Raw genomic sequence first — 12,072 nt, 5'->3', positions numbered from 1 at the left:
ATTTTTTCTCATACCTGCAAACAAACAGAAAATGAGAAAATGTTGATGAATGCCAAAAAGTTCCTAAATTTGTGTGTAAGAACATTTTAAGTGTCCTGGGGCCTTGGACTGCAGGGTGACCACTCGGCCCCTGGGTGCTTATTGTGTGAGCAAACCACTAGGGCCCTCCAGACCCCTCATTGCTTACAGTCTGAGGGCCCCCAGGCTCCTTAGGCCCCTCAACATCAGCTAATTGTCACTTTTGTCAGTAGACTCAGACACTGTCAGACTCCTAGATTTTGATTATCCTGTGGATGATTTTGCATGGAGGAAGGCAAGAAAAACACAAAAGACATACCCAGGGTCATCATGACATGATCCATGATGCAGCCCTGGCCCACACACAACACATCCACAAACAAATGTACAATGACGTTTAAATCACACACAGAATACAGCTACACTAAACTGATTCCAATAGGGATCAGCTGGAAAAGAAACTAAAGGAAACATATACGTTAACAGAACACAGACAGGCAGCTATAAACAGGTTATGAGGGTGGGTGTTAGTGTCAAGTAACAAAGCAAGCTGTAGTTATATCATCATGACAGCAAGCACAGTTTATCTATCTATCAGTTTATCTATCTAAGCAAAATTAGTTCATGGATATAAATAGTTGAAATTATCAGCCATGGAATTGTTTGATAACATGGTAGAAGCTGAATCTGTACTGCACGGTACAGCGTAGAGAGAATAGATTTTATGATTCTGATGTAATCCTTTACTTTTCCACCCCGTCTCTCATCCCCCGCTCTACCCTAAAGCTCCCCTCCCCGAACTCATCACAGCTTGTCGCATCGTTTTGGGGTCACTTCATTCAGAGGCCTGTAGCAGGAGACCTCCGCGGGTTCTAAAAACAGATGTGACAGGCCTATTAAAATGAGTGATCTCTCCTGCCCCGCTCTCCTCGGCCGCTGTTGCCAGAATGGGTACTAAGCTGTCTTCCCCAGGGCAGCGACAGGAGCAGCGGGGCCCGAAAGGCCTGGAAGATAAGGTGACAGTGCCACATAGCTGGCATTGAGGCAGCTCCCAGAATTATCTCCTGATGAGCTTTTCAGTTTTGGGGAGGGCAATGGAACCTGAGCTCTCATGCCTGAGGGGTGTGAGACACACAGGAAGGATACACACATTCTGGAAAGAGTACATGCACTAATGCATACACACAAAGCCTGTCTGATATAGGCAACATCCACATAAAGAATTTTATTTAAAATGCTGAACAATCCGTTTGGTAATCAGTGATATTTCACATTAGCAAAGGACGCACACACACACTTAAATACACCTCTACAGCCAAATTATAAAAGGACACAGACAAAGAAACATGATGATGTATCCACTTACAGTCAGAGGAAACACAAAGCCCAGTACAAACACAACAACCAAATGGCACAAAAGCATTTACTTGGCAGTAGCACTGTGCAACGACAATCCGCTTGTCCCTTTACTCTCAACAACAGCTTAGGCGATATCATTCTCTATTTTCTGCAAACCTCACAGGAACAGTAATAAAATACTGTAGGTTTATGTCAAAGCACCAAGTCAGCCCCAGCCAGAGCAACAAACATAATCCCATTGGAAAACACTGCTGGCATAGGGCATCTGACAGCAGCATGTTATATCTGTTAGTATGCCGCAGTGTAGGATAATCATGCGGGATGGGTTTGACTGTGAATAGTTTAATGCCATTCATAAAACACTTCTCAGTCATAGCAAGCCATGCAAAATGTGTTTGTGTGTTCAAAATTTGCAGTAGTTCAAACTCAGAATTCAGGCACCAAGGTAAACAAAACAAAAACAAACAAAACGTCTTAACCTTATTCAAAGTTCACATTGTACCGTTAATGGTTTGATTGAAATAAGCAAGGATTTAGATCTCTAATTTGTCTGAGAATATAATAGCTTAATATGTTAGAAAGGCCACTGCATGAATGGTGGTTTTTTTTTTTTTTTTTTTTTTTTTTTTTTTGTGGAGTAGGATTTTTATAGCTTGAGTTAAATTAATGAACGTCTTGGCTTTATTTGGAAAAGGCAAACTTAATTCTGTCTTTCCTCTCATGAGATATTACAATAATTAGGCTGTTTTGAGAGTAACGCATGAATGGCATACAAAATGAAGGGCTTAGTGCAGGATACAAAGGCCACTGAAGTTTAGCCAAATCCAGCATAAACAAAAGGTTCTACCTCCTCAGTTAACTAACTAAATGTCTGCTGTAAACCCTAATGGGACTGTGAGATTTCTATTAAATATTTTTATGAACTGTCCTGGCTGTTTGGAGCCGGTTTCTGTGATGCACGGCAGTTTCCACGTGACAGTGCATAGCTTCTCAGACCATGTGTTATCAACCAGACTGAGGATAGGACCTGCCCTATCAATCAAGTATCCAGCAGAAACTGATAATGGTATTTTGAGCTAAGTATAAATGTCTGCTGGTTCACAGCAAACATTTAGAGCTAGTTAACTGAGACGGTGAAACCTTTTGTTTACAGATGTCACGCTGAAAAACGTCATGCTTTTCTGTCACAGTGCTGCTACTCAAGTGAAACACTAAATATACACCCTTCATTAGTCCAAATGCTGTTCTTGTTTCAGCCACCAGGAGCTGCAAACACATGTAAGCTTACAGAATCAGCTTGTATGTATGTATGTACCTCATTCCTATCGGATTTGTTGGCTTTCTTAAGTGTTTAAATCTGTTTGTGTCAGTTGGCAGCTTGTAGGAGATCATGCATTTGGTCGTGTGTGTGTGTGTGTGTGTGTGTGTGTGTGTGTGTGTGTGTGTGTGTGTGTCCACAGCTAATCGCACATACAATTGGAACTACCAGCCTAACATTTTTTGTGCACAGTTATGACTGTCTCGTGGTTGTGGTGATTCAAGACGATTGTTCTTGCTACCGCCTCTCCGTCTCTTCATTTGTTCTGTAGCTCGCTCAACCACTGCTGCTCTCTCTCTCTCTCATTCTCTGTCTTTCATCTGAAGCAGGAGCTGACCTGACTGTTGTTTTCCAGAACATGAGCAAAGGCAGAGCTACTAGTCTGCAACCAAAATGGTCACAAACTTTTTCCTTTTGGAAAGTGCAATTTCATATTAGACACACAAATAGACACTGACTGACAAGCAAAATGTTTTTGTTAGGTAGATTTTATAGCAGGAGCATTGCATATTATAACTTTTCTAACCCTGTTTTACACCACAGTTGAGAAGGGGAGATACACCTGATGGAGATCTGCTCCCTATTGAGTGCAATCTTCTAGTTAGAGATTGCCTGTAATTCAATTTCTGGTTCCATATTTTACCATCACATTTTGTGTAGAAACTTGTAGACTTATTGGGCCATATCCAGTATTCTGTGATCAAAATCAATCCGATCCACAAAATAAGATTCCTGGAGTTTTTTTTTTTAGCCTGAAACAATTAGTTTAACTTGTCTTTCAGCATATTTAAACTAGTAGCACCAGGGCCAATTTTGTGAGAAAACAGATTTTAGATGCAGAAAGTAGCCTACATTACATTAAATGTAACAGTAATTATTAAAAGTGGCGTGCTCTAAATGAGTGGAACCATACACAACAAATGTTTTAAATACATATTACATACATGTATAGAACTAAAATTCCCTATATATGAAGTTAAGTTGTATATGAGATACTATCTCTGAGGAAGAAAAAAACATTTCCACCTTGCCTTTCAGGGCTTCCGTAGTTGTTTATTTATCCTCCACAACCACTACAGACTAACGGCACAAACACACAAAAGAAAGGAAAATTGAAACAAAAGACATCTGAATTCCTTTCAGGAGGTTCTTGATAGGGGCGGCTGTGTATCCAACCTCTGTCAAATCTCTCATCAAAACAAATCAAAGTGTTTGCAACTTTCCACTCCGACACCTTGGTCAATGTTTGAATTGTAAATGTGTTGGCACTAGGCGAAGCGGGAACTGCTGCTCCAGAATTATCTATTCTGTTGGAAGAGCTGCCAGCTTCTGTGAGAGGGTCTTCCTCTGAGGGCCACAGCACTGCGCCGCTGTCTCCTGCAATCCACCCTGATCAATGGCTCGCTGCGCATCGAGCCCACTCCCTCACCAACTGGGAGGCAAAAGAAAAGAGAGGTGCAAAGACAAACATTTTTCTTACCGGCATTAAGCTGAAATCAAAGGAACTGGTGTACATGTTATAAGCCTAGTGTGTGGATTTGTCTTACAGGTGCATGTTGGTGTGTGTGCACATGACTATACATTGATGTTTATGCACTGTATACAACTCCTCACTGACAACCTGTATACACACTCCGTCAATATTATTATTATATTTTATCTAAAATGATAGCTCATGCTTTAGTAATTCATAATTTAACAAAAAACAACTGTTAAACCCTATTGTTTATCATATATAAAACCCATTCCAGTGATAAATGGAAAATTTGGGTTTCGAATGTGGTTATAAAAGATGGAGAAAACCTAGTATATGCTGGAGATGCATCCAAATCAGTATCTATATTCCACAAGTAACAAATAATGGCTTTCTGACAAATTACTTAACTAATGAATATTTTTCTGAAAACTCAGGTTTAGGTAATTCATATAATGTTTCCACTCTCTGGTCTTACTAATGAGGGGTGACCCTGCTTTGACTGTCCCAGACATCCAAAATGATGTTTAATAGCACCACAAGCCCAGATATTATAATAGGAAATACATAACTGATGGAGCTCGACCGAAAGAATAGACAATAACAGCCACGGCTCACAAATAATGTAAAACCATCCTTAAACTTAATATCACAACACAGACCACGTGATAAACAACACATTTACAAACTAAACTAAATAGGGAACATGAGCCAAACAATGAACTGGGCTAAGTAAATGTCTATTCCCCAAAAGCATGCTGGGAAACTCCACTGACCAGAGTTCACTCAGATGTTGGTCACTGAGAGAGACAGAAGTCACATTGTTTCACAGCCAGATTTCTTTTGATTTGCAGAATGCTGAAACCTTAGAGTGGTCTCCTAAACCTAAGTAGTTTTAATAAGCAGGAATTTTAGTCATTTTATATTTCTTTGTGGTTAAAAAAAAAAAAAAAACACTTCCAAATTATTTTGACCCAAAACAAATACAAATATAAATAACAATAATGATACCTCCGCACGCCTCTAGTATACAGCTAGTTACATTCTTCTGTCCCACCCTTTCCTGCCCCTCCCTAACACACAGTGCACTACAGCGATCACAGCGATAGTGAGAAGCTAAAAATTGTTTGTTACTTAATAAAATAAATTAGGTTATTCCACACAGAAATCCCACGAGGGAAATTTTTCGGCAAGCAAAGACCTGCTCCATTTTTTTTTTCCAAGTTAGCATTTTTGCACTGTGCCCATTTCTAGAGGGACTCAATTTTTAAATTTACCCAGTACTCCAAGTTTGCTGAACTCACACCTCATGCTCGTCTTTCAGTCAAGTGAGAGTGAGCAGCTGCTTGTAAAAACTTTCACTAAAAGACCAACCTCAGTACAGGGTCGATCTCCACCAGGCGTCTCTCCCCTTCTCCCGTGCCTGGATTTAGGCGAAAAACCAGTTGAGGTTTTAGCAGTCGATTGTGGTATAAAACAGATTTTCAAAGGTTTTGAATCACAGAAGCCATGAGAGATCCTTGATCATACAGTCATAACTGTGCACAAAAAATATAACCCCAGTAGCATGCAATAGCAGCAGACAGACACACATGGCTCTGCTGCCTGGTGGAGATGATACCAATAATAATAAAACATTTATTTATATAACACGTTTATATGTAACAGAATTACAAAGTGCTGTTCATCCGTAAAATAGAGTAAAATATTGAAAAAAAAAGATCAAATCACCCAAATCAAGAATCAAAAGCAGCTTTATGCAAGTGTGTTTTGAGAAGTGATCTAAAATAGGGCACCGATTCAGGATGCCTTGATTTATCGTATTATAATGGTTTACCAACAATATAAACTGGAATTTAAGTCAAAGGAAAGGGTGTTTAAAGCTCTAACTATGAAGATCTGTATGCAGGGAATGTGTATGTAGAGAAAATAGTAATAATTATAGAAGATAAGACAATCGTATGACCCCCCACCCCAAAACAAACAAACAAAAAAATAGAATAATAAAATAATAAAACAAAATAAAACAAAAGGTTTGTTGGTGGGTAACTGTATGTATGTGTATGTTTGTGTTTAATAGGTAATAGTCATAAGCCCTGGGAAATGCCTGCTGCTTTTTCTGTAAAAGTACCGTAAAACCTCCCTGAAAAGTGAAGATAAACAAACAACATATGCATAACATACATAAACAGCACCGCAGACAGATGACCTGTGCTGTATCTGTGTGTCTGGCTGTCAACACAGGGGGAGGGTGAGCAGGAGGAGGAGGAGGAGGAGGAGGAGAGTGCTATAGATGAGGCCCTGTGTCAGGGAGGCCAGCGTGGGGGCAGTGGAGGTGGTGGAAGCTAAACTAGCATGAAACTGCCTTCCGTCACGGATTACCAAGGCAGCGCTTTTCATTACCTGCCTTTCATAACAGGATATTTATGGCAACGGGAGGTGTTGGAGAGGCACAAGACACATGCGACCCATTTGCCTCAGAGATCGAATGCCAATGTTTGCGCGCGCGTGTGTGTGTGACTGTGTGTGTCAGACGGAGAGGGAGGGACGCAGTAGGGTAAATGGTGCATAGAGGAAGTGAAGTGTAGGGAAATGGCTGCTGCGATACACTATGTTATTGTCTATTTCACAGGTGCATGAGTTTGCTGAATGGTTTTGGATTGATTGTTTGAGGTTGTTTTTAACAGGGACTTGTCTGAGATGAGGAATGTGGGTTAGAGCGTTTTAGGACATGGCTTCTCACTGATTTTACCACTCGTGACTTGCAGTAGATGATTATAGAGTCCTGAATAATCTAAGCTATGCCAATGTACAGGACAGTACACAGGGACAGGGTACAGCATTACACCATCAATGCATGCAGGCATAATTGAAACCTCAAAAGAGGAAAGAAACAGATTTATTTCTCTGATCAGGGGAGGCAATCCAGCTTATTACAGGGCCCAATGCTGCCAGTAATGTGTATCTTGTCAAATCCAAGGCTTAATACACAGTAGAAAACAGGGATACACACCATGGGCAAACACACAGCTTCTTGGCCCATAGATCGACACACACACACACACACACACACACACACACACACACACACAGTCTTCTTCTCCATGTCCATCCACGGCATCTACAGTACTGTGCGTTTGGTTGTGGAGTTGCTATGTTGAATTGCCGACAAGTTTGGGCACCAGTGCTTGGGACAGATGGGCTGACAGGACCTGAAGTGGAAGAGTTTGTATCTGTAAATAAATAAATAAGGTGTGATGATGGCTTACTTAGAAGCTCTCTTTCATGCATAGCAGCTGTTGGTACTGACGCTCCTGGCTGCTTCCTGCTTTTCAGGATTTTCAGAGACTGGGCAGCTCTTTTCTTAGCCAGCTCACATTATGCTATCTATTTGAGTAACTCCTGCTACATAATAAGTTCAGTAGCTTGCAAACAGAGGGTGACATGAAATGTCTACAGGTTTTGTGTAAAACAATAAAAAAAAAAAAGGTTCTCTAATGGTGGAACTAGTTTCCCTTCTTTTATAAAGTGCACAAGCTAAGCACAGTCTGACATTTATTCTCAAGATACAAGTTTTTTTACGCTTGCCACAATCATACATGTACACCTACATGTGCTGCTGTCATTTAGAGACTTTAATATTTTCATTAGATCTTTGTTGGACTCGCTAAGGACTGAAATAGTACAGCACTATAGTTCAGTCTTACTTCATTGGAAGATTGGGTTTTCCATTTCACATTTAACTCTGTTCTAACTGCAGAGCTACCAAGTACAATTTACCTAGCACTAAGCAAGCTTTCTTTTCAAAATTTCTAACTATTTATAATACCTTTATTATTCTTCCATCTTTTACTTGCCTTGCGAGTTGCATACAAGTTTTGGAAATGCAAACTTTCTTGTATTTTTGTGCCACAAATGCTTCATCAGTGTCCTTGTGCAAAATGGGGGGGCATAAATACATTCCTTAGTCACAATCCATGTGTACACCTGCCACTATATCGGATGAATCAGTCCAGCCTAATTGTGGGCAATAGGTGTGACCCAGATTGGAGATGCTTTTTTTTTGCTTTTTGGAGTGGGTTACTCTTAGTCAATGGGCACACCAACAGTCAGATGGGTGACACTTCCACAAGATCAAAACAACCATGTCCTCCACTCTCCCTCCCACATTCACAGGCCACCAGCCTGTGTGTGTGTGTGTGTGTGTGTGTACATGCGTGCGTGTGGTTGTGTGTGTGTGTATGTAGGCGTGGGTGTGAAGAGTGTTGTGTGTGCATGGCCTTCCAATCAGTGGAAGCTGTGGACGGCCCAGTGCCCTATGCTTGGAGGCAGCCATCTGTCAGCTGACGCTTGGTCGCCACGGCAATCAGAACGCTCTGCAGCACGTCCAATCTGTTCCACCACAGGTAGAGCTGTGGGAGGGCTGCCATCACTCTACGCCCTCTCTCTTTTTATTTCTTCTCTCTGCTCCTATCTATCCCTGTGAATCATCTTCTTTCTCTTTTAGCTATCTGTCCCTCTTAATCCCTACCACTGTGCCTCCATGTCTTTTTTCCCTCTTTCTTCTATCTCTCTATCCACCCTTCTACTTTTTGTATTCATTGTCATCCAGAGATTAATCTTCAGTTGTGTTTTGCCATTGCAGACAGTTGTGTTAAGCTTTCATAATGGTAACCTGCCCACATCACTGTCTTTTTATGAAACAAACATGTATTTTTTTTTTGCATATGACATCGTCCTCACATTACATTGCTTGCAGATAAAAACAAAAAGCGACATGTTGGTTATGGTGTAGAATGTCTCAGCAGAACACAAAAAGCAGCATGGATGTTCTCAACCACCTGCACAGTTTCCCTTTCTTGTCATGGGCATCAGGCCACTTGTGGCAATAATGATCGCACTGTGTTAAATGTGGTGCATCGGCGGTCACTCCAGCCTGCCAAATGTGCCATGCTATAGCCTAGCCCTGCCAGGCAGGACTCTCCCTTTTACTGCCCCTCCTTGGCAAAGGGCCCAGCAGTTAATCTGATCAGAGCCATGCTAATGGCAGAAGGCAGGGCCCCCAACCAGCCAGCCGGCCAGGCCAAGAAGCCTTCAGCAGTAGAGGTGACATCCTGAGCTCTATGCCTCAGATGAATAATTGAACGGGACCCAGAACAGAGCTATAGGAGGCTCTGATTTGGCCCAGCCATCTCATTAAGCCACTGAACCAGATGTGAAAAGCTGTCTGCTGTCACGGTGAATACAATTGCAATGCTGAAAATGAAGAATAAATGTTTGTAAAAAGAACAATTGGAGAACATTTTAGGTGGTCTGAATTAAACAATGTAAGGGATCTAATGTAAGATTTTCACTTTAATATCAAACCTACAGTCTAGTAATTAATGATATGGAAGGATGAACTACCTAAGGAAAGGTAGAAGGATGACCTTGTAATCATTTCATTCCCTATTTAGTTAGTTTTTGTCCCCTATGTGCAGCTCACTGTACTTCTCTAGATTGTTAAAAGCTCCTCATCTATCATCATTGCCCTTACCAGCCCATATAATCATCAATTCATTTTCCAAACAGCTTATTCTAATTAGGTTTGCAGGCAGATTTGTTGGAGCCTATCCCAGCACTCATTGGGCAGAAGGCAGGGGAACACCCTGGACAGGTCGCCAGTCCATCACAGGGCAGACAGACAAACAAGCACATTCACACCTAGTACCTAATACCTAATACCTGACTTGCATGTCTTTGGACTCAGGGAGGAAACCCATGCAGACATGGGGAGAACATGCAAAGCCAACACAGGAAGGACCCTCGTTGGTCTTTTTGCTGTGAGGCAACAGCACGAACCACTGCACCACCATACCACCCTAAAGTTATTGATCACCCAGATAATCACTGAGGCCCAATCAGCTCAACCTACTCCCTTGTTTAGTTGCAGTAAACCAAAATAAAGTGGAGGAGCCGGCGGTCTGCATCCCTTTTTAATATTGCTGCTGAGAAAAGGAGGAACCGGACACAGAATTAGGAGTTCAGATTGATTCCAAAGTGTGCTGGTTTTCTCCTGGACAGAAAAGCGATATTCCCATTCTGTGCACTGGTGGCTGATGCCAATTCTGTAGGTTGCAGGCCAAACCTTTTTCTGTTCTGCAAGAACGTAGACAGAGCAGAGTTACCTCACACGGCACCTAGGGGAGAGATAAACTTATCGCCCAGCAGTTATAGCTAATGGTGCTCTATTTATGACGATCATAAATATCATAAATAGGACGTAAAACCTTGCCACTTTCAGCTGTGTTGCACTTTGCACCATGTTTCTAGTAATTTTATTGTAGTAATCATACCACATAGCCGTGAGCAGCCTCTGCCAATCCTGTCATAAATATTCCACTTCTAACTGACTTTAGAAGTTCTCACATGCATCTGAGGATTGATTGCAGTAGTTTCACCCAGTCAGGGGTGTGTATGTACTGCTGTTTGGAGGCCTGGGGGTGAGGAGTGTAGGCAGGTTTTGTCTTTTGATTTAGATTTGCCATTCATCGTTATGCCTGCGGGGGGTTCAATTTAGCATATATATTTTATGGTGTAGGCTACCATTAACTTCTTTACCTAATCTCACAAATGTAATATAATCAGTAGTAGTAGAAAGCTTTAATGGACACCCTGCCTTCACTTGTTGAATGGATTCAATTCTTCCAATTAAAAGTGGATGTTGCAATATGCCTTCAGATATTATGGTAATCAACTTTCCCCAAGGAGAGAGAAGAGAGGAAGGATATTTCTATATTTGATACTGTGGAGAGAAGAAAATTGAGCAGATATATTGTTGAAAAGTTATAACATGAACATTTCTTACCTCTCTTGTGTCTGGAACGTGCTAACAACTGGAAGTGGTTTTCTCTAAACTACAAAGACAGAAGGGATATTAGCGTAGATTCTAGTTACGTACTCCCAAGTGGAGGTTGCCCCGAAATTGAATCCTGACTCTGGATTGCCAAGAATGGTCTTTCTTCAGGTGGCACCAATGAAGAATATGGAATGCTAAAATTTGATAACAAAAATAAGTTGCACATTTTATTAGCCTTTATTAGCCTTGCAAGGCAGTCAAATCTCGCAGGTTTCAGGTTGTGAGATATGTCTGGCTACTCGCTAATATTTGGTTGGATTTAAAGACGTGGTGGACCAAAATCCTTCACCGTGGAGTTTATTGCAAGGGATAGATGAAATGAGTTGCGCAATCCGCTGAAGAATTGTAAACAGCTAGCTAGCGAGCAAGTAATGATTGATGAAGAAAGTGACATTTTGCAACATTTGGAAAAAAATTAGATTTTAAAAGACAAACAAAGGACACCGCTTGAGGCATTTATTGGAGGATATAATGTTTTTGTTTACTCCCGACCAGTTTTAGGAAGAGTCATATGGACGACCTATCTCCTTTGATCTATTTTGATCTACTTGGATTTGAATTTTTTTTTTCTTTTTTTTTCAACTTTAACATAAAATTATCGATCAATTATCGATGCTTGTTACACCTAAACCTGTAACAACCCCCCACACATGCCAGACCACACAGCCCATTAACTGAATGGAGCCTGTTGGCAGCCATGGAGATGATGCACTTGTATTTATGTATGTATTTATGTGTATGTATTGTCATTTGCTCTCCATATTGAGAGACACTGTCAAATTTTATAAAACACTGAGTCATAAACCTTTTTTCTGAATGACTTTAGTGCCACAGGAAAAAACAATATTTTTCATTTGCTAATGCTTATAATCATCAAGATTAAGGCACTCTTCCTGGCATTAACCTTTGTCATATTAAGCATGTACTGCAGTTGACCTATAAACGTTGTTTTACAAACTTATTCACTTATGTTTTTACCAGTATAAATTCTGCAATGTCAGGCAT

The sequence above is a fragment of the Myripristis murdjan genome, chromosome 3, assembly GCF_902150065.1.
Source record: "Myripristis murdjan chromosome 3, fMyrMur1.1, whole genome shotgun sequence".
Classification (NCBI taxonomy): domain Eukaryota; kingdom Metazoa; phylum Chordata; class Actinopteri; order Holocentriformes; family Holocentridae; genus Myripristis; species Myripristis murdjan.
Note: the sequence above shows the minus strand (reverse complement) of the source record.